At 46.0% G+C, this 22,213-nt stretch overlaps 1 protein-coding gene across 11 annotated transcripts in view; it reads right to left on the reverse strand.

Moving 5' to 3' along the window:
* BMAL1 (basic helix-loop-helix ARNT like 1) overlaps nt 1-22,213 on the reverse strand; it is a 104,420-nt gene that overhangs the window by 76,801 nt on the left and 5,406 nt on the right. For 3 of the 11 annotated variants that reach the window (XM_027115319.1, XM_027115325.1, XM_027115322.1), the window contains exon 1: nt 586-5,620. The exons of 4 other annotated variants lie outside the window; for them this stretch is intronic. The gene's annotated coding sequence lies outside the window, so the exon portion shown is untranslated. Of the gene's footprint in view, nt 1-585; nt 5,623-22,213 lie in introns of those variants that run through there. 4 more of the 11 variants (XM_027115314.1, XM_027115316.1, XM_027115323.1 and 1 more) reach the window with 2 other exon arrangements.

A 22,213-nucleotide genomic window follows, 5' to 3' on the forward strand; every position in this document is an offset into this window, starting at 1 on the left:
CAGTGATAGGTCAAAAAGGATAAGCACATCGCCCAAGCTGGGCCAACCATAGCCTTTCTCTAGGATCAATATATGGATGCAGAGAAAGGAGTTCTCCCTTCACTGGAATTGGTAAGCGGGAGCTGTCAGCAGTGGTGCCCCCCAGGGAGGGTGGCCTGTCTGTAGTAGGAAAGACTGATGTCAACACACAAAGAATGTAAGGTGCCAGATAGACCACCAGCAGCATCAACTCCCATTCCAGAACCTCTTGCTTTTGTGAACTCCTACAGCACCCTTCCCAGTTATGGAACCAAGAACTACCCACTTATGCCTCAGCTAGCTGGAGTCCCAACAGGCCCGCCATGACGTTTCCTGTATCTGTGCCTTTCCCCACAATGTTTCCTCTGCCCAGAATGTGTGCTCCTTGGGTTTTACACAGCAGCCAGGCTTTCTCTGCGGAGCCGGCCCTGAAGGGAAGCACAGTTAGTCCAATCTTCCGGTCATGCTCTAAAAGGCCTAGAATATACCTACTCTGTTACACTTACACCACTCCCCTAGCTCCCCAATCTCCTAGCTAGTTGCCCAAGCTAGAAACCTCAGACTCACCTGGTCCTCGGACTTCCTTGTGGCCCGCATGGACTCTCCCTTCTTCCTTTCTGCCCCACGTCTGCTGTCGCAGTCCAGAAATGCATCCTCACCTCCCTGGGCCCAGGCACCAGCCTCCGGGTCTCTCTGCCACTCCCCTCCCCATCCCTCCACACTGCTGCAGAGTTGAACCTCCAACATCCCTCCTGCCACCTACAGAGTCAAACCCCTGGCGTGAAGGCCCTTCACACACTGGCTTCAACCCAATCCTCTAATTTCTCCCAACCACTTCCACTTCCAGGAGGATGCGGTAGACACACCTTTCCCTATTCCACCTGCTGTGCACAACAAAAACCCCTGCACGTGATATGTAAGACAAACAAGAGAGGACTCTGAAAGGCGGAGTGAAGAAGGCAGACCAGTGAGGGGCCTCAGGCCTGGAGGAAGGACACCATGGTGAGTGGCCTGCATTTTCTTTTTGCCTCACTTGGAACGGAAGAACCTGGAGATGCCAACAAGCACAGACGAAAAAGGCTCCAACAAAAGCTTGCTGCCTCGAGCAAGATAGACAACTTTTAGATAGTAACTGCCCTATATCAGCCAAACACCACAGAAAACCCCATGGTCCCACCCACACCCATACAACAAAGTGCAAATGACATGTGCAAAACTCATCTACAGCTAACCATACACTTAATGGTGAAAGACTGAATGCTGCCCCCCAGGATTAGGAATAGGCAATGCTGCCCACTCTTACTCAGCAAAGAGCCAGCACAAGAGGCAACAAACGGAAATAAAACAGATTGGAAAGGAAGAAATCATCTGTATTTGTAGATTATGTGATTGTCTAGATAGAAAATCCTGTGGAATATACAAAAAAATAAAGCCTGCAACTAATTAGTGAGTTTATCTAGGATATAGGATACAAAATAAAAACTCAATTGTTTTTCTGTATACTAGCAATGAACATGTGGACACTGAAATTAAAAATACAGTACCATTCACAATCACTAAAAAAAGAAAAAGAAAAGAAAAAAAAGAAAATGAAAGAAACACTCAGGTGTAAATATAATTTCTTCCAGCAAATCACTGTATGATCTAGCCACATGGGTCTACTCTGTCAGGAGGGCAGGAACAGTACATTTGTTTCCCTCTCCAATGAAACCCAAATACCCAGCCAGTGCCCAGCACCTAGTAGGCATGCAATATTTGCTGCCACAGCTCGTACCCTGCTCTGTTTAAGATAGACTTTCTTCCCCTTATGCTCCTAATGGGAGCACCATCTACTAAAAAATTCCATCTCTCATTTCTGCCTTGGCAGGTCATGATTGCCAAGTAAGAACCAGGAAAACTGCTTCCGCTTCCACTCCCAAACACACTTATATTCTTACATTACACACAGCATGGATTGGAAGTGGCCTCTGCAGGTATCTCTTGGTTACCCAGGGGGACACTGGGTCCCTTCCACATCAGTCCAAGGGGCCCCAAGACTCAGTCCAAAGATCCCAGGCAATGATGTGAGACCATTGCCAAAGTTGTTCCATCCAGGCTCTGTGCTGGGAGGAGCTACAGATGTCCTCCCTCTGTCTGAAAGCTCAGTTGTGGAAAAGAATTGCCCATCTGTGCTAAAGAAAGTACTGTGGAGGAGAAGAGGCTACGCGAGATACATCAGGGCCCAGAGGGCATCCAGATATCTTTTTTCAAAAACTTTCCCCCTTTTTACTTCTGTGGGTAGAAAGTGAGTCTAATAGTCATTAAGCAAAAGCCAAGAATCTCAGAACTATCCCGATTCCTTTCTTTCTGTCACACACCACCACCAACCCCGCAGCAAAACCTGTTGTTCCACTTTCAGAACAGATCTCAAATCCAACCACTTCTCCGCACCTCCACCATCACCACCACTCGGGACCTGGCTGCTCTCACCACTCACTGGGTAACGAACGGCAACAGACTCGACTTCTCTCCCTGAGTCCTCCCTCAACACAGTAGTCAGGGTGAGCCTTTCATGATGCAACTCAGATCAGTCACTCACAATGCAACCAAGTCCTGACAATGACCTTAATGGCCTGGCCCCCTTCACTTCCCTGCCTTCACTTTCCACCATGTCCTCATCTTCTCCTCGCTCCACTCCAGCCACCTTAGCCACCTTTACTTGCTGTTCCCATGCCTAATGCTCTATCCCAGTTAAACCCACGACTCACTTCTTCCCCTCATTCACCACTACACTATGAGTTCACCAAAACCCTTTTTTTTTTTTACCTTGTGAGCACATGGCTGGACTACATTTCCCAGCCCTCCTTGCAGTTAGGAGTACACTGAGTGTGACTGAGTTCTGGGTGGGAGGGATGCATGCTTCTTCCAGACTGGCCCACAAAAACCTCCCCACAAAGTCCTCTCTCTTTTTCCTCACCCTCCAGCTGAATGGAAAGGAATCTGAGGGCCTTGAAGAGGGCAGAGCCACAAGATAGAAGAAGTGTGGGTCCCTCAATAACCACCAGGAAGGATGCCTGCTTAACCAGGAGCAGCCACATTGGAACTTTTCTATATGAGAAATAAAAGTTCTCTTGGGTTGATATGCTGAGATTTGGGGGGCTGTTTGCTATTCAACCTAACAATTTGGTCTCCTTCTCAATGAGGCCTTCTTTGATTGCTCTATTTAAAATGCTCCCAACGCTTCTTAGCTGACTGCCTTGCTTTCTTTTTCTCCACAGTCCTTATTACCATATAGCGTACTGTATATTTTATTTATTATTTTTTTCTCTACCTCCCCAAATTTGAATGTAAGCTGAAGGCAGGAATTTTTGCTTTTTTTTTGTCGTATCCCCTGGGTCTAGAACAGTGCTTGGAATGTTGTAGACAATCATGTGTTGCTGAATGAATGAATAAATGAATAAATGAATGAATGAATGGACTACATGGGCTCCAAGGTCAGAAAGGCCTTGGAGTGGAGGCCCACTCTGCCATTTACTACCTGTGTGACCTGGGGCAAGTTACTCTCCCTCTGTAAGACTCATTTCCTTCAACTGTAAAATGGGGGTAACAGTGCCTTCTTTATAGGGACTGGGAATAATTAAGATCATGAACATAAATCTTTCAGTATAGTGCCTGGAAACAGCTCAGGCTCCATACACGCTAATTACCAGCACTGTCAACTCAAGGCCAGAGGACAAGACTGGGTGTCAGGTGCTGGCAAAGTCACTGGTAGGGACACCTATCAGAGAGGAAGAAACTGAATGGATTATTTACATGCACAAACTCTTCTAGAAGAAATCGTGGCAAATACCTAGGTAGTGAAATTCAAGAGCAGCCTAAAAGTTCTCAGTAAATTGCAAACGATCAGAAAAACATGACAACTGGTGTCAGGGGTGATGAAAAGTCTGCAGAAAAGCACTGCTCTGGAGAGAGCACAACCCCAATGATGAGAGATCACTTTGTGCCTTTTAAGAAACAATTTTCACAGCAAAGCTCCAGAAAAGAGAGGCCTCTTGCATCATGAGGACAAGGTAATAAGGCTATAAAAATGGAACTCAAATAAACGACACACAGAGCCTACATGGGCCCAATTTTCCAGGAAAAACAGTGATCGCTACAGCATTCAGATGAGGCAGTCACACTTGTGCCTGAGCATAGCAAATAGCTTTCAGAAATCATTAGGCTGCAGAAAAGCCACTGAGTTTGCCAAATTAGCAGTGCCAGCTCTCACCTGCCCTTCTCTGTCATGCTCTCGTCTTTCTACTGACAAGAGGACACAGACAATCATAGCCAATGTCTGCACCTGCTTCACCATCTTCAAAATACACAGCATCCTGGAGTGAGCAGCACCTCAGTCAGAACCCTGCAGAACCCTGCAGAACCCTTCCATTGCCCTTTGTGTCTGCAGCCTGACCAACCCCTCTCCCAGGCCCTCTCAGCTTTCACTGGCTCAGACCTGCTCTCAGATCTCACCTCCTGGAACTCTCTGCAGTGCTGGGCCTTGTTGACAAACCCCCTTTTTGAAACTCCTTCTTCCTGTGGCCCCTCACAGCTCTCACAAACTCCCCCATACCCACCACTGCGATCCCTCTCATCTCTGTCTCTGGCCCCCTCTTCCACCTCTGCACCTCTAAACATTGGTACCCCAAGCCTCTACGATAGGATGTCTACCCACCTTTCTGGTTCTAGTGCCTGTTCTTCCCCTATATTGGAGGCAGGACAGCTTGGTGGTTAGAAGCAGATATTCTGGAGCCAGACCAACTGGGTCTGATCTTAGCTGTACAGCACTATGGTCTTGGACAGATAATAAATTGTTTTATGTCTATTTCTTCATCTGTAAAATGGAGACAATTATAGAAGACCTCACTTGGGTCACTGCAGGGATAAAATGAGCTAATATAGATAAAGGTCTTAGAACCATGCCTCGCACCTGATACACTCCATAATGTGCTAGCTATGACCACTATTACATGAGCCCATTGTTTCAGCCAAACCCCAAACATACACCATGTCCTTCTACCTCCGCTTCCTCTACTCAGGCCTTTCACTTTTCCTGTGAATGTCTATCTCAGCCAGGCCTTAAGGTGCTGACAAAAGCAACCACTCTTTAACACCTTTCTATATTCCCTCACCCCAGCTGTCCAATGAGATGGAATACCTCCCTTCTCTAACAGGGTGGGGCGGACTTCTCCCAGGGCCCTCTTCCTAATCTCGCTTGAATAATCATTAATTTTAGATGTGTCTTACCTTCCCACTCCCAGTTCATGAACTCCTCAGAAACAGTGGTGCATTGGGTTTTTTTCCCCAAATTTTTATCCCCTGTAACCTTATACACTGTAAAGACTCAGTCAACATTTGCTGGGTTAAGCTGAAATGCAGAGCCTAAAGCCTGGGTCTACATAACAATCTACAGAGACTAAAACAACAACAGATCAGCAGGACAGGGGAAGCCTCCCCCATCACCCCAAAGCCAACACAGATTTCAGGTTAAAAAGAATACAGGGGGAACTTCCCTGGTGGCACAGTAGTTAAGAATCCACCTGCCAATGCAGGGTACATGGGTTCGAGCCCTGGTCCAGAAAGATCCCACATGCCGTGGAGCAACTAAACCCATGCGCCACAACTACTGAGCCTGTGCTCTAGAGCCCGCGAGCCACAACTACTGAAGCCCGCATGCCTAGAGCCTGTGCTCCACAACAAGAGAAGCCACCACAATGAGAAGACTGCACACTGCAACGAAGAGTAGCCCCAGCTCACCGCAACTAGAGAAAGCCCACGTGCAGCAACGAAGACCCAATGCAGCCAAAAAAAAAAAAAAAAAAGAATACAGGGGACCAAGTCAGTCATATTTGTTTCTCAGTTTCATTCTAGCCATTTCCTAATGGCCAAGAAAAAGCCAACCTTTTGGCAAGTTTGCAACCTGCTTCCACTTCTAAGAGTATTCCTGACAGGCTCACTCTGTCTTAGGGAGACATGTTTTCTTCCCTCAAAAATCCTATTTACTTTTTGTTTTAGGCTACTTCTTAAAAACATCCTTAAGAAGAGATCATTGTTTATTTTATTTTGTTATTGTTTTAAATAAAGTGCCAAAGATATAGGGACACATAATTCCTCAATTTGAGCAGGTAGATTACTCCTTAAGAGAATGTACTGGGCTCACCTCCACACTTAAGAACAAAGAAGCCATGTATTACTTGTAAATACACAGCCTTTCACTTACATCTAGTTTCACATTACTGTTAGCCTGCTTCTTCATTCATGGAAAACACGACAAAGACCTTCCTAGCATTTAAAGTAAAATTTGAATATATCCTCATTCTTCTTGGAAAAAAAAATTCTGATTCTCCATCTAATCTTGGGCCATTGCCATTAGCTAGATAAATGCCAAACTAATGAAATGATTCTGTAATACACAAAGACGGCTTAATGCAGCATGAGCTGAAAGAGCAAAAATTAGAAGTAATCTAAATGCCCCATAACAAGCTCACGTCTTATTGAGGGCATTCCCTTGATAGTTATGCAGCCATCTTAAAGAAGCATGCTGAAAACGAGGGAGCCACATGGAAAAACGCTGAGGATATCATCTTAAGAGGAAAGGGGATGCAATGTGTAGGGATATGTGTTTGTGCCACTAAGGTTGCCCCAGCTGGGCAGATTAGGTCGCAGGTTAGAAGTAAGAAGCAAGGAAAATTAGGGGAAAGCTGAGAGAAAATCTCAGTAAACAGGGCCAGAGGGGCTGGTGGTAGGAAAATGTGAAGCCTGGGCATGGGGCAGGGACCCTACTTAGGAGTACAGAATGGGAGATAGGAAAGGCACCCCAAAGCCAAGGTCATTTCAGGAATTCTATCCCAAAGCAAGCAAGGGGAATGGAGAAGAGAACCCTTCCATTGCAGAATGAATCAATCTCTGGGTGAGAAAACAATTTTCAAACCCCTAAGATACTTAAAGTCAAGCCTTGGCCTTTCCACAGTGTTGCCACCAGGCTCCCACTGGAGGGCTCGGCCCTTCCTAAGCCTCTGAGGCTAATCCTGCCCCAAGGCAGGAGGGATTTAAGGGGCTCTAGCCTAGAACACAGGGATTTCGCTTGTTTGCTGATAGCCTGGCAGATAAAGAAAGTGAGCCCCAGTGAGAACAAGTATCTTGGCCAAGGCCACACAGAGAGTTAGGGGCTGAGCTGACACTTGAATCTGAGTCTGCCAGTCTCTGGGTTTAAAGCTCTTCCGTAGAGCAACCTGATACAAGACTGACAGACGAGGCAGACTGGCCCTGCACAAAGTGTCGGCACCCAGCTGCTGACAGAGATGCAGTGGCTTATGAACAGGTGAACCAACCAGAGCAGGGCAGGAAGATCCCAGGGACCCCAGGGTACCAACAGTTGCCCCCAAAGAGAAAAAGCCCCCTCTTGTACCCCAGTCCATGCCAAACCCCTGCCTCTAACCCCTCAGCCTCCTGTACTTTGTGGGTTCAGATGAAGCTCACTGCCCTTGTGGGCGTCAATGTTGGTCCCTAAAGGCATGACCTCCGGCACTGCTGTGCCACCTGTGGGTTCCACAAGACAACTCCATCTCTGGACAGGAGAAAAAGACTCCAGAGCTCCTCCCCACATCTCCCGTCCCCCTTGATTCCTACCCATACCCCTACCAGAATCCCCAGTCTAGACACCTCCTGCCAATACAAGAGGCCAAACTTCCGGTCTGGCATGTAAGGTCCTCCCTCAAGGGGCCCACACCACCTACCTAATCAGGCCTCCTAAGGCACCCACACCCCTCCCCAGGCTGGCCAGGGGCTGCCCTCTCGTCCCTTATGCCACCTCCAGAAGCCACGCTCTCCTCCCCTACCCCAAAGCCCCTAAGCGCCAGCTCAAGCTTTCTCTCATTTTCCCAGGCCTCCTCCAAACACATTGGTGTTGCTCACATTGTCTCCACTGAATGACCCCAATCCTTCGTGGGCTAAGTAGCCAAAGGGCCAGGCTCTCAAATATGGAACAAGCAGGTCACCCAGACACTGCCATCCAAAGGACTATGCACAGGAGGCCCTCTTTTCCCCCAAACCTGCTCTAAATACACCATTAGACATTCCATCATTTAAGTGGTTGTCAAACTCTCCCTTGATCCGCCTTGGGATGGGGTGCAAACATTAGGCAGTGATGCTGGACCCGGGACAGCTAGTAAGGGTCCTGATGGATTCGAGAGCATCCCACCTACCACAGCTGCCTGCAATGAGCACTTCCTGGGCTCCTACTACGTGCCAACCAGTGGGCACAGGGCACAAAGACACAAATCCAAATGCACCAGTTGTTGCAGGAATTCAAACTCAAAGAGAAAAGAGTGAGATAAGCCTCTCTAATGCAGCGTGACAAATGTCACCCAGAGAGAGAAGGCACAGAGGGAAGAACAGCAAGGAAGAGAGGCAGCCAGGATTCAATTCAACAGAGAAGGGGCTGGGGAAGGGCTCAGAGAAAGCCGAACGGTCCCTGAGGGGTCATCAACAACAACAAGAAGCAGAAGAGTCGCCAGCATGTACTGGGTGCTGACTGTCTGCTGAGCACCGCACGGAGCACTTCGCTTGCTCTACTGCAAACTCATGCACTTATTCATTACGGACCCCTACTACCTGTCAGGCACTGTTTTAGGCACTCCGGATAGAGCAGTGAACAAAATAAACACGCGTTTCTGCCCTCAGAACTACTGAAAGAAGACAATAAACCAGATAAATAAGTAAAATGTATTGTATGTTAGATGGCAGTAAGCACTAAGAAGTTTAAAAGTAAAGCAAGAAAGGGAGACAGGGAACGTGGGGGTGGGGCAGTGGGCTGGGTAGTACAACTTTAAACCAGGTGACATTAGAGAGAAGACCTGGAGAAGTTGCATGAACAAGCCATCCAGATATCTGGGGGAAGAGCATTTGAGGCAGAGGGGCAGCCAGTGGAAAGAGCTTGGACAGGAAGCATGCCTGGCGTGTTTGAAGAACAGCAAGGATTCCAGGGTGGCTGGAGTGAAGCGAGAGAGGGGCAGGCAGGGTCAGTGCAGACAGCCGCACAAGCTGTGCACTGCACAGCTCAGGAGGGCGCCGCTCACATGCACCACAGTGCGCTACGCAGAACCCAGTCTGCTCAAATCCTCACCAGGCCCTGGGGTGGGAGATGAGGTCAGAGAAGTACTGGGAAGCCATGTGGGCCAGGAGAAGGCTTTTCCTCTGAGTGAGACAAGAAGCCACTGTCAAGAGGGTTCTGAACTGGAGGCATGACCTGAGCTGAGCCCCTCTGCACAGGATCACTGGGCAGAGAGCACAGAGTAAGGAGGCAAGGTTGGAAGCAGAAAACTGCTTCGGAGGCTATTGCAATAATCACACTCAACTATGTATCGTATTACCCTCACAATCCCACGAGGATGGTTCAATGATCACTCTTTCATAGATGAAGAGATTAGGCTCAAGAGAGATTTGGTAACTTGCCCAAGGTACTCAGCTAGGCAGTGGCAGATCGGCCAGGACTGGGAAGCAGGGGATGAGTACATTCCAGGTGGAATGAATAGCATCAGTCATAGAACAGGAGATTGGCAGGGCTTGCACACTTGGGGAAAACGGCAAGGGCAGTCAGCGAAGGCCTGTCTGTGCCCTGGCCACTCTCACACAGAAGCCTGCTAGCAGTGTCCAAGCCAGCACTGCTCCCTGGACCAGAACCACCACTGCCTAACCCAGCTCCCTCTCCACGCTTGTCATCCCCACCTCAGTCCACAGGCAGCCAGAAGAGTCCTTAAAAAACATAGATCAGATATTATTTCTTGCTCTCAACACTCCAGTGGCTTCCCTTCATGCCAGGTGACCAGTAGACCCTCAAGTGATGCTGAGTGAATGGATGACTCCCTCATCCCTGCAGCCTCATCCAGGCCATCCTGTCTCAAAACAGGGGGAAGGGCCACCTCTTCCATCCCTCCTCAGCAGGTGTGGCCAGGACACCATATTAACCAGTCAAAATACACGAGGAGAGAGGGCAGCATTCAGACAACCTTGGGGCAACTTTCAGATTAAATTTTTTTAAATAAAATTGCTTACTCCAGAGCAACCTGGACACACTTTACCACGTTGTGGCCAAGGAAAAGGAGGTCTGCAGATATGCTTGGGCTGGAAAGACTGTAACAGGTGCCTTGTCCCTCTGAGTTTCCAAAGCTCTGGACAGCACTCTCTGTGGGGACGATGTCTAAGAGCTGCATGAGCTGGACAGAGTCATAGGCACTAGGCAGCCAATGAAAGGCCTTCCTCACCAAGTCTGTGAATTTAAGGGGTGGAGCCAATGACTATTCTCTTCTGGAGGCTAAATACAGTGGACCAAAGTTATCTCAGAAACTAGGGAAAACTATGAAATTAAGGCTGAAACAAAACTTTACCAAATGTGAGCTGGCGACTATTTGGAACAAAAGGATTTATTTCCCAAGGATCACTACCACTCCCATGGTTTAAACCCAGGCCCTCTGAGGGTCAACTCCTTCCAAAGCCTTTGTTATAAGCAGAAGGAGATACATAAACATACACACATACACTTGCATGTATGCAGATATATTTTTACAGGAATGGTAACAACACCGAAAGAATGAAAATAGTAACAAGCTCTCCCCCACCCACCCACCCAAGAAAACCGAATTTAGTAACAGAGAGCCTCCTAAGCAGGCCCTGGTAGGAGTGTTAAATGATCACTGCATGAATGACTTGTTCTCTGGTTAAACGGCACAGTTTGTGGGTGGGAGAGGGGTGGGGGGAGCTCTGGAAGCCAAGTGAGTCCCCAGACCCCTTCAGGAGGCAGATAACTTCAAGTTTTCCTATACTGCATCAAACCGGTACGTGGCAAGCTTCAAAGGCTTTGCTCTTTGAGCAGGAAGATGGGAGGAGAAGGGTCAGAGAAGCAGTCGTAATATCTGTAGAGGAAGGGGGCTGAGTCTCCATGGGGGTGACGGGCCTGTCTGTCCCGGTTCTCGGAAAGAGGAGACACGAAGAGCAGGATGAATGGCTGAGTCCTAGTCTGACAGAGAAGTATAATATAAAAGAAGGCTCAACAAGGGAGTTCAGGAAAATTACTTTTATTTGACCAACTCCAAGCTTTTCTGGGCAGTCAAAAGCCAAGCAGATAAGTGAGGCAAAAAGGTCCTGTGAGAGCTGGTCATCAAGACTTTCAGAAAGGGCAACAGCTCAGTGAATTCTTCCAAATACATGCAAAGGTCAGACTCGGGCACAAGCGAAAGGACTGGGGGTGGCTGGGTGATGGGGAAGCAGGGTGAAGCTAATGAAAACTAGTTGCCCGAAGGTGACAGCCCAATGTCCCACTGGAGGGACAATGAGAAGCTGGTCCTCATTAAAAGTTGGAAATTAGGGAGAGAATATAAGCTTATCTTTAGACAAAGTTGTGGCATGCACAAATCCAGACCCCTATGTGCAAACTGGCTCATCACTGTTTGGAAAACATAGACATGCACCTTGGGCAGTCCAGAGATGGGCAGGTGGAGGGACCAAGAGAGCCGGCCCCTGGCTCATGCCTTCAGCTTTTGCTTTCTCCACCTGTAGATCCCGGCTGGCCCAGGCTGACTGAATGGGAGAAGCAGCTCAGAGGTCTCCTTGTTCTCACCCCTCTGCGCCAGAAAGTACCGAGGACATAGCAGGAGCCAGGCCTTGGAAGCTTTCCAACTCTGGTCCCCCTGCTCCACTACAAATGGGCGCATGTAACCACCTCTGGGGCCACTCTTACAATCTGTAATTGTCTTTATCATTTATTTCTCCGTGGACTGCTTCTCTCTCCCACCAGAATGAAAGCTCCATGGGAGCAGAGGCCAGGCCTGCCTTGCTCATCGCTGTGCCCCCAGCCAGCATCTAGAACAGTGGTTGCCACATTGCAGGATCATAGCAAATGAATGCATGGCTCGGAGACTGCCTGGCTTCAAACACCAAGCAGTCATCTCGAAGAGCTGTGCCTGAGCCTGCCCTGCCCTGTCATGAACAGATGGAGGGGACACTAGAACTGGAAGGGTCCTGAGAAAACAAAGGACAGGGTCACGCAATCCCAGGGTAATAGAGCCAGAGGTACCTGAGGGACACAGGAATACAGGATAAAGGAAAACAAGTCACACAGCGAAGGGGAAACCTGCAAAATTCATTTCCTTAAGTGACTGTAATAAAGGCTAGTCAAATTCCAGGAGGAGCATTACTCAGGACATCTTTCCTAACACATTATAAACATTTAGCTTTCTATGTTAACTTCCAAAAGGAAAACATCCTCTTTATAACAAGTTCCTAAATGCCTCAGTCAGAAAATAATTTGGAGAGGTCTGAGTTAACATGATGGTTTGAAACCCAGGCCAGGTTGCCAAAAATAAAGACTCTTGATTTGGCTGGAGAGTATTCATTTGTGGGACTAATTTTTAACTGGCCTTTTATGATTATAAAAGTAATACATGCTCATTGTTGAAAAATAGGAAACCGCAGAGAAGAAGATGAGAATGAAAATCACCTCTAACTCCACAAGATGAGAACCACTGATAACACTGGTGCATTTCCCTCCTTCTATGAATGAAATTTTAAGAGTTAAGTGCACACCGTGAATATAATTTCAGTTCCTGCCCTCTTCCAGTAAAGTTCACTTAAAAGCACTCCATTGGTTTCCAAGAAAGAAGTTTACCCTTAGTGAATAAACAAATTAAATAACAAAATGAATAAAAGAAACCCTTCATGAAGTTAAAAAAAAAAAAAGTGATTATTCCACTGAACCCCCATTTCCTTAGCAAAAGAAAAAAAATCACTATAGCTGAGACAAAAATGGCCCATTAAACTCATCTTTGTATCCTCTTACCTATATCATATTTTCAAGAAATATATTTTGAACAAGCCACACATTTTTCAAATCAACAAGAAGAATTTTATAACTGTATTTTATTGTTTTGAAGCAAAAAATCAAGTCTTAATGGTCTTGGGAAAGTTTTATCTTCCAATCTGCAGGTGAACCAAACCATTTAAAGATGATCAGTTCACATTCACGGACCATGACATCCAAGCGAAAGTCTTATCTCCAGTTTTGTTGTATTCTGTGACCTCAACTGTGGAGTAAGCAAATCGCCTTGCCAAGGACATGTGTGTCATGTGCTACCCGGCTGGGAGCTGCCCTGATGTCTGCCTGCATCCTGGTGGGGCACGTGGTTTTACATGTAGGCCCAAGGCCTTGGCCAGTGGAGAGTAGAAGAACCTTTCCACCTAGCAGAGAAGACTATCCAGGATCAAGAGCTCCTTAGCACAAGGCATTTTTTTTTCACCTCTCATAATAGTTCACACTTCATTCAACAAACGTGTCCATGTCAGGCACTGGGCTGGGTGCTCTGGACACAAAGGTGAACAACACTGAATAACACAGACGCTGTGCCCACTTCCACGGAGCTGCAGTTTGCAGAGCACTTCCCCATCCATTATCCTCACACTAAGCCTGGGAGACAGAAAGGTCATCGCCATTGTTCCCATATTCTAGATGATAAGGCAAATATTCATTGGAGTATTTTACCCCAGGTTATGACATGGAAGAGCTAGACTCAAATCTAGGTTTTCTGACTCTTCATCCAGTGCCTAGTTTCTGAGCAATGAGTTGCCCTGACTTCTAGATGGCTGCACGTGTCCTGGTTTCTGGAAGCCTTCTTAAATTCTGACCCTGGACTCAGGCATCTTCCCAGCTTTCCTGGCAAGAGTTTCAGATCCTATTTACCCCCTTCTACAGTGTAGCACACTGCTAGCCTCCCCCAGTGTTCAGTCTCCTTTCCACCCTGAAAAACAGATTTTGCTGGACTCACGGCCTCCCAACTGAAGATATTTCCCAGCTTCCTTTGCAGCTAAATGTAGCCATAGGACTAAGTTCTGGCCAATGGGATAAAAGAATGTGCTACTTCCAGGTCTTGCCCTTAAAATTACTGCATGTATTACTCCCTGATCCTTTCCCCTGGGAGACAGTAAAAACTGAAGCTTCCACCTTCAACCACCAAGTGGAAGCCACTTGGTGGAAGCCACTGTCTTCATGTTGAAGACAGAAGGCCTGGACCCTTATCTACTCTAAACTGGTACATGAGAAAGAAATCAGCTTCCACCCAATTTCAGCCAATGTGTCTGTGGAGCTCCCTAATATAGGAATTTGCTCTGTGTCCCATCTAATACAAGAAGCTTGAGTGAGACCAGTTCTACATTCTCTTAGCAAAGCCCCTTGTCGCCAATTAAATACCTTAAAGGGGATGTTCAAGACTATATAAGAAAGTATTCCATTCAGGTTTATTTCATGGAAAACTTTTCAAAAATGAAATTAACAGGATCTCCAAGATGATTTATGTTCAGGTCACAGGAAAATTGAGAGGGCCCAGAAAAGCAAACCAGCCTCCTATAGTAACAGGAGGGGAGACAGCTCTAAGTGGTAACACCACCAGTTCTCTCTCCTACAGCAGTTTACTCCATTCCTAGAAAAGGCACCAAGAGCTGAAATCATGTGAATCAAGGCTCATTTCTCCATGGAAACAATGTGATAATAAGAGCTTGTGTTCCCAACCAAGAACTCGATGGTCAACTTTTTAAAGAAATTACATAAACTCCATGTTTTAGCATCTATTAAAGCCTTGGGACTTTTAAAGCTAGAAGGGCTGCTGGTCCAATAATATACCGCAGAAGATCTTTGTATGTTCTGTACCATCAAAAGTAGGTGCAAATCAATTAAACCTAACACAGTAACCAATCACATGACCTTTCATTTATTCTGATTCAGTAACAGTGTAGTTTGTAGCACTTCACTTCAATAATTCCTGCTGACCTCTGAATATAGTAAATCAGAACACTTAAGAACATCTTCAACAGAGTAAGCAAAGAGGAACTTGGGAAGAAAGTAGAAGTTGTCAGAAAAGTGGTGTTTAAGCCTGACTCTGCCACTGACTAGCTTTGGGACCCTGGACTGTAGTTTAAATTCTCTAGGTATTTCTAGCCTGCAAAATGTGTCTTGATAACTCCTCTCCTCATAAGGCTGTGGTGAAGACTAGACAAGACAATACATGTAAAAACTACTTTGTAAATCACACATGAAAGGTGGATGGCATTGTTATCATGACCGTGACCTCGGGAAAGGCTTTTGTGAGATTTTGATGAGCATCAACGTGAAAATGGAGCAGACTACCAACTACCCAGCCACTTTTTGAAAAACTGACCCAGAGCAATTCTTTCGTAGTCCTCTCTTTCCCTCTTTAAAATCCCCCCATAGGCACTGGCTGGCAAGAGTTAGTCAATCTGCTGCATTCATCCTTGCCATCCATTTGCTCACAAGCCACAGGGAAGCCGGCAAGAGCTGCTAGATGTCAGCCATGGCCATGAAGGAGGGAGAGACATGGCCACTATCAACCAAAAATGCCTTCCAAAGACCCACTGTGCTGTCAGAAACCTCAAAACCAGATTCAGAAAGCATTTTTGGGTCCCAGGAAAAGGGAGGAAGAAGAATGCGTCAGGTAAGAGTGCAGGCTCTGGAGTGAGACTGTCCTGGGTTTGAATCATGGCTTTTCCACTCACTGTGTACCATCAAAGGCACTGGGTCTCAGTCTCCCTAACTAGAAAGTGGGACTGACAGTGCCCACCCCACAGGGCTATTGTGAGTACTAAATGGGAAAAGTCATGTGAGCACTTAGCATAGTTCTCGGCAGAATGGTAAATGCTCGAAGGTTAAGTACTGCTATAATTATTATTATGAATAATAAGTACATCATGCAATACTAACAGTAATTAAGATTTGGCAAATCTATAGTCCTTCATATCAAGACTTTGCTACAAGCTTTATAACCAAGTATTACCTGGAGAGCATGCTGAATCACCCACTAATTCCCCAAACTAATCAAGGTTCTTCTGGACTTCTTCCTATTGCCCCAGGACAGGTGAAACGTCTAAGAATGCCCAGCTGGCCAGCTGGCTAGATTCTGACACTTGTTTTTCTGGTTCATAGCTGTCCATCACTAGCCTGAGACGTGTGCACAGAGGAGAAGAGATTAACTAGGATGTCTGTGTCTAACTTTTCTATCTATGCCGAGGCTGGCCCCCCATCTCTCAGGGTGCAATATATCATCATCTTTAAAACACGGCCCTACACCAGCAAAATGAGGCTAGTCAGCACCCATTTGGTGGACAGCGCCACATCCCTAAACACACCCTGGAGGCAGGGGAACAACCTCGGTGCCCTCCGGGCTCTCCCTGAAAGGCTAGTACACCTTCACTATTAACACCACGGCTGCTACTCCCTACAACCAGGGAGCAACTTTACCGCTTCCCAAATCCCTACTCTTTCCTTATCTCACTCCAGCATCAAAACCACACTGTAAGGGGCTGGACAGGAATTGTTATACCTGTTCCACAGACAAGGCATCAGCCACAGTTTGAGACATTAAGTTATTTGGCTTAAACTATCTGGTGCGTAAGTAGCAGAAACAGTCTAGAATGCAGGTTATCCGGTTCCCAATTAGGGAACCTTTCTGGAAAATGTGGGTATTTGTTTTTAAACATTTGACTTCCATAATGGTGCTTTGCTTCTCAAGAATTCATTAACCAAGGTGTCTCGGTCACAGTACAGTGCAGATTCACATACTTAAAAGCCACTCACACAAGCAGATGTTCCCCACACTCTAGAATTCTGAAGGGCAACTGAAAACAGCCATGCCAATTAACATAACTGACAATTCCCAGTTCTGGCTCCGCTGAGATGAATCTCTGTCTGGATTCAGCTAGTAGCCTCATATCAGGTCTCTGCTGCGGTTAGTCCCTCTGCTCCAATCCAGCTGGAACATTCATACTGGACTAATGCTTTAGGGAGAATCATTTCACATCACTAAAATCATAATCATAATAAAACAACTTCAGTGGTTTTTACCACTCTCTACCTCACTAGGTAAACTTTGACTTGCCACTTAACGTTGCTGAGTTTCTTCTACAAAACTAAGGAGTGGACTAAATAGAGTCTTGTCCACTTCCAGCTCATGACTCTAAAACCCCCAGCCAAGCCCAAATCCTGCATCTGGAGGACAGTGGGAGACAAAGGATTCCACTGGTCAAGAGTCTCCATGGCTTGGTTTTTACACCTGGATCCACTGCTTCTTAGCTATGTGACCTTAGGTAGGTTACTGGATAACTCTATGCTTCAATTTCCTCATTTCTAAAATGATGCTAATAATTGTACCTACTTCATGGGGTTTTGTAGGCATTAAATCAGGTAATATATGTGAAGTGCTAAGGACATCATAAGAACTCTCTATATATTAGCAATTATTATCGTCTGAAATGAAGAACCCTCCATTCTAGGCAAGGCTGTGTCCCTGAATACAAGCTGGTCATTCCTACCTCTGTGCTTTTAATTATGATGTGTTCCCACCCACTTGCTCCCTGGAAATACCTGTGCTACCCTTTTCTGTGAATCAAAATTCTACACATCCTTAAAAAGTCTGGATTAAATCTGATCACTTCCATGAAGCCTCCTCCCTCACATGGCAACTCACAAAGAACTCTCTAGTCTCTGAATTCCTGTAGCAGTTATAGATCGTCTAGACCACTTTATTGACATTATATGTGGCCTTGGTTTATCCATCTGCAGATAAAACTGCAGGCTCCTTGGCCACAACAACTATTTCTGTTCTTCCTCTGGGTCTCCATGGTGCCTGGTATATTGCCCTTCAGGTATTTGTTGACTGAATAAAGAAATGTATAGTACTACACCCAAAGAAATATGCAGTAGGTTTTCTTTTAGTTGATGTGGCTCAGCTATTGATTTGCTGTACTTTGGAGCCAATTAAAGATAACATAAAGATAAACATCAGCAGGGCAGGGACATCCATGGCCAGCTAAGTCCTGATCATCAATAAAAGATACTGATATCTGGCCAACCTGAAGAATAAGAAAAACACAGGTGACAAAAGGAAACAGTATCCTAAAATCCAAAGTACACTGCAAGACCAAGCACATGAGCCTATATACTGTTAGGGTGGGAAAGCTGAGGTTTTCCCAAGCTGAACTCACTCACTCAGCAACAATTTATTGACTACTCTGTGCAGACACTGTCTTAGTTGCTGGGGATACAGCAGAGAAAAAAAACAGACAAAATTCCTGCCAGTATTCCAGGATCTAAGGAGGAACGCTGGGTATAATGCCACCCTCTAGCTCCCAAGTGAAATCCGCAGAGCAACAACTTCTTGCACCAACTCCTCTTGTTATGCCTTCAAGTAACGGAAAAAGAAAAAAATGAAACATACTATTCAAAAGTAATCAAACAGAGGCAGAGCTCAAAGTGCACTGTCACTCCCAATGAGGCTTCCCTCATTCTAGAATCTACTGGGGAAGTTCGCCATGTAGCACTCTGCACCCTAAGACAGCTGAACTCTAAGCCTCTAACACCCTAAGTCCCAGCTGAGCTCTGAGACTAGCATTGCTTAAATATCAAACCTCTCAAATAGCAAATGTGGCTCTTGAGGCCAAAAACAACTCAGAGGTGGGAGAGCAGGAAGGGAGGGGTGGTAGGTAAAGGATCGGGTAGTTTTCACCACTGCAAAACCTGAAGCTCTTCTCCTTTGGAGCAGGAACCTCTTCTAATCTAAAGCCTCAAAAAAAAAAAAAAAAAATTTTTTTTTTCCTCCAGCAGGATACTGAAAATAGCTTTGCATTTAACATTTAAAATTGTTTTTGATCCCACACTCCTTCAGCTCTGCTCTCTCCTGCAAACTCGTTCCATTCCCTAAGGGCACTTATAAGTATATTTCAAAAGCAACAAACCAGAGTCACCATTTTTATCCCTAAGAGTTAAAAAGAAAAAATGATTTACATAATTACATGGAAGATAAGTTGAGGAAGAACACAGGAATCTTATCTGGACCAAAAGTTCTAGGACAAAATTTCTTTCAACTCGTCAAGAGAGATAGCAGATTAAAATCAAGGTTCATATCGAAGGCATAACTGTTGGGTACCACACATGGGAACTTCTTGAGTTCCTCATTGTTTGTGTGCCACCTACTTCTTCAAAACGAAAGTGGAGGTAGCTACTGGAGGGCAGGTTTGAACAATGAAATACATGCATGTTTTCCCGTGACATTGAGAAAACAGGATTTTATAGCCAAGAAGGACCTGAGAAATCAAAGTTCAATGAGCGCAACTTACTCAAAGTTACTCAGCAAGTCAGTGGCTGGCAAAGACTGGAGCCCAGGCCTCTCCCAGCTCCCAGCCCACAGTTTTCCCCACTCTCCACACCATTGTCTCATTTATAACACATGAAATGAAATCTTAAAGGCACAAAGGCAAAAATCCCTTTTATAAACCTTTTTGTCAGACTAGAAAAATAGTAGGAGAAGTGACTTGGGTAAATGGGTCCCATTAACGCTAGTAGTAAATGACCTTTAATGCTATATAGATGGGGGTCTAGCTTCAGAAGGCTTAATTAATGCTGATAACACTTTAGTACTAAATAGTATGGTTTCAGCTAGAGTCAGCACTAAATGGCTTTTGTGGGCTTGCCTGGGATCCAAACCACCATTTAGTTCATTTTATTCTATAGAAAAATTTATCCCAAGTTTCCATCAACTGCCTTACAAATGAACTTTTGAAACAAAATCTGTTTTTAAGATGGCTGTGCATATAAAACAGAATTCTGAAGTCTGAAGCTCTGCACTAGACATAATTAAAACAGTAATAGGGCTTCCCTGGTGGCGCAGTGGTTGAGAGTCCGCCTGCCGATGCAGGGGACGCGGGTTCGTGCCCCGGTCCGGGAGGATCCCACAGGCCGCGGAGCGGCTGGGCCCGTGAGCCATGGCCGCTGAGCCTGCGCGTCCGGAGCCTGTGCTCCGCAACGGGAGAGGCCACAACAGCGAGAGGCCCGCGTACCACAAAAAAACAAAACAAAACAAAACAAAAACAGTAATAGTTGGTGATACATGCTAGTATATTTATGAGAAAACCCTTCAAACCCTTAATTTGTTTATGTGCAATATAATGTTTTATTAAAAGCCTTCTCAGCAGGATACGGTAAACTGCTTTTTGTACAATGTATAACCAAGGGCAAATGCTCCAATTTTGAGTGCAAGTATTTACAGGGCTGTTGGCACTGAGCTAAGGGTTACAGGGAGGATAAAACATCTAAACTCAAGGAACTAAAAATCCAGTTACATTGGCCTTTATTTTATTTCAAAAACAATCAAACTACTTCCAATCTCAGGACCTTTGCACTGGTTGTTCCCTCTTCCTAAGATACTTTCCCCACATCTTCCTGCAGCTGAGCTCAAATGTCACCTCTTCACCCGAGGACCCAGCTAAAGCAACCTCCTTCATCATCACTATGTGGTTTTTACTCTATGTGGTTTTACTCTATGTGGTTGCTCTATGTGGTTGCTTACCTAGCATCTCTAGAGCACTACCAGGAGTTAACATGTTTAACTGTTTACAGTCTGTCTCCTTCCCCTGGGACTCTGTTTTGTTCACTGCTGTACCTTCAGTGCCTGGAACACTGCTATGCACACGGCAGGCATCCAATAAACTTCACTGAATGAGTCAATGAGTAGAACTGGAGGGTGGGAAGTGAGGACAAGATAATTATTCATGAGACAATTAAAAAATGAGAGAACTGACCATTCTAATTGGAATCGATATGATCAATATGCTAATTATGAAGTACCAATGCTTCTGAATGAATGGCTGGCAATCAAAAGTAAAAAAAGTGTGAGAGAGAGAGCGCAAAGGGGACAAATGTCATCAGAGGAAGTTTCACAAAGAAGGGAGTTTCAAGGCAGGCTGGGGCCAAGAAGAGAGGCCTCTCAGGTCAAGGGAGAGAGCTGAGGGAAGACAGACAGAAGGAGAGAGTAGGGCATGGGGTGGCCTGGGCAGGGACAAGCAGAACTGAACCCCAGGCACTGGGCTCGGTCTGCAAATGGAGGTAGAGGCAGGAAGCAGGACTGGTGAGCAGGGGGAACAGGGTCAGACTCTGGAGAGTCTGGAAGACTGGATACAGGAGTGTCAACCACAGGCCACTGGCAGCAGGGCTGTTCTTGGAAGGCAAAGTTGGCCACATCATGTGGGAGGAACTGAAGGAAGTAGAAGGTAGAGCAGAAAACTGGTTAAAATATGACCTTGATGGTCTAAGCATGAGGGAGGCAAAAAGAGCCTCTTCCCTCTGCTTAGACATGAGAGAGATATAAGTGAGCAGGAGAGATCCCCCCTCTTCGCCCCCCCAAAAAAGACGACTTCCAGAGTATTTCACAGTAGCATTCCATGGCAGATTCGGGTCAACTTCCCAAACATTCTATACTTGGAGCATTCAAGAAGGTGAACAGAGATTTAAAACAATAACTCTGAGGGCAGGGCATGTCTTTCCATGCCTTTCAAATCTAAGTTTAATTACCTTCAGTATAGCCTGTGTTTATTATCTTTCTATTCTTTGGAAAAAAAAAAGTAGTATCTAATTTCACCGTGCAGTATACATTTGAACATTATATAACACATTTTTATGTAACAGGTTCTTGAGATAAAACAATGTTTCCCTTACTATCTAAATGTATTTGGGGAACAACTGGCATTAAAAAATATATTTATATATACGTACACATTAAGGCTGTGGACATCTGTCTTTGGGGTAAGAAGCTGGAGAGGAGGAAGAGGTGAGAGACTTTACAAAAGGTCTCCTCCCCGTGACGCTCTCCGCAGATGGCCCGGCGGGGGCAGTGGGTGAGGAGTTCTGTTAGGAGGTTCATCTCACACAAGCTGCCTGGGGAGGGGCTGGCTGAGCCACATGAGGCTTACGTCAGAGCAACGCCGCAGAAAGGCAGGAGGAAGCAAGAGATACAGAAATGTACAACAGGATGTGAGATGCACGCTCACAAGCCCCTGTAACTCACACTTGGGTAATATCCAGACGTGCACCCCTTGTGTCCCACCACAGAGGACTTCAGTCCTGCTTAAAAGGAGGTATACACCATGTCTGTCAGCAATAAGACTGGTCACCAATCACCTCGGGCCTGCCTGGCTCCTGGCCTGGTGCCGGCTGCTTCAGACACGGGATCAAATCCAGTGGTTCCTCCCAGCAGGCATCTACCGCAGTGGTTAGACAGCAGACTCTGGAAGTGTCTGTCCCTCCCCCGTCCCCCTGCACCAATCTGGCTCCACCCCATACCAGCTGGGC

The sequence above is a fragment of the Aethalodelphis obliquidens genome, unplaced genomic scaffold (genome assembly GCF_003676395.1).
Source record: "Aethalodelphis obliquidens isolate GAN/ISIS:26980383/991018 unplaced genomic scaffold, ASM367639v1 scaffold14, whole genome shotgun sequence".
NCBI classification, from domain to species: Eukaryota; Metazoa; Chordata; class Mammalia; order Artiodactyla; family Delphinidae; genus Aethalodelphis; species Aethalodelphis obliquidens.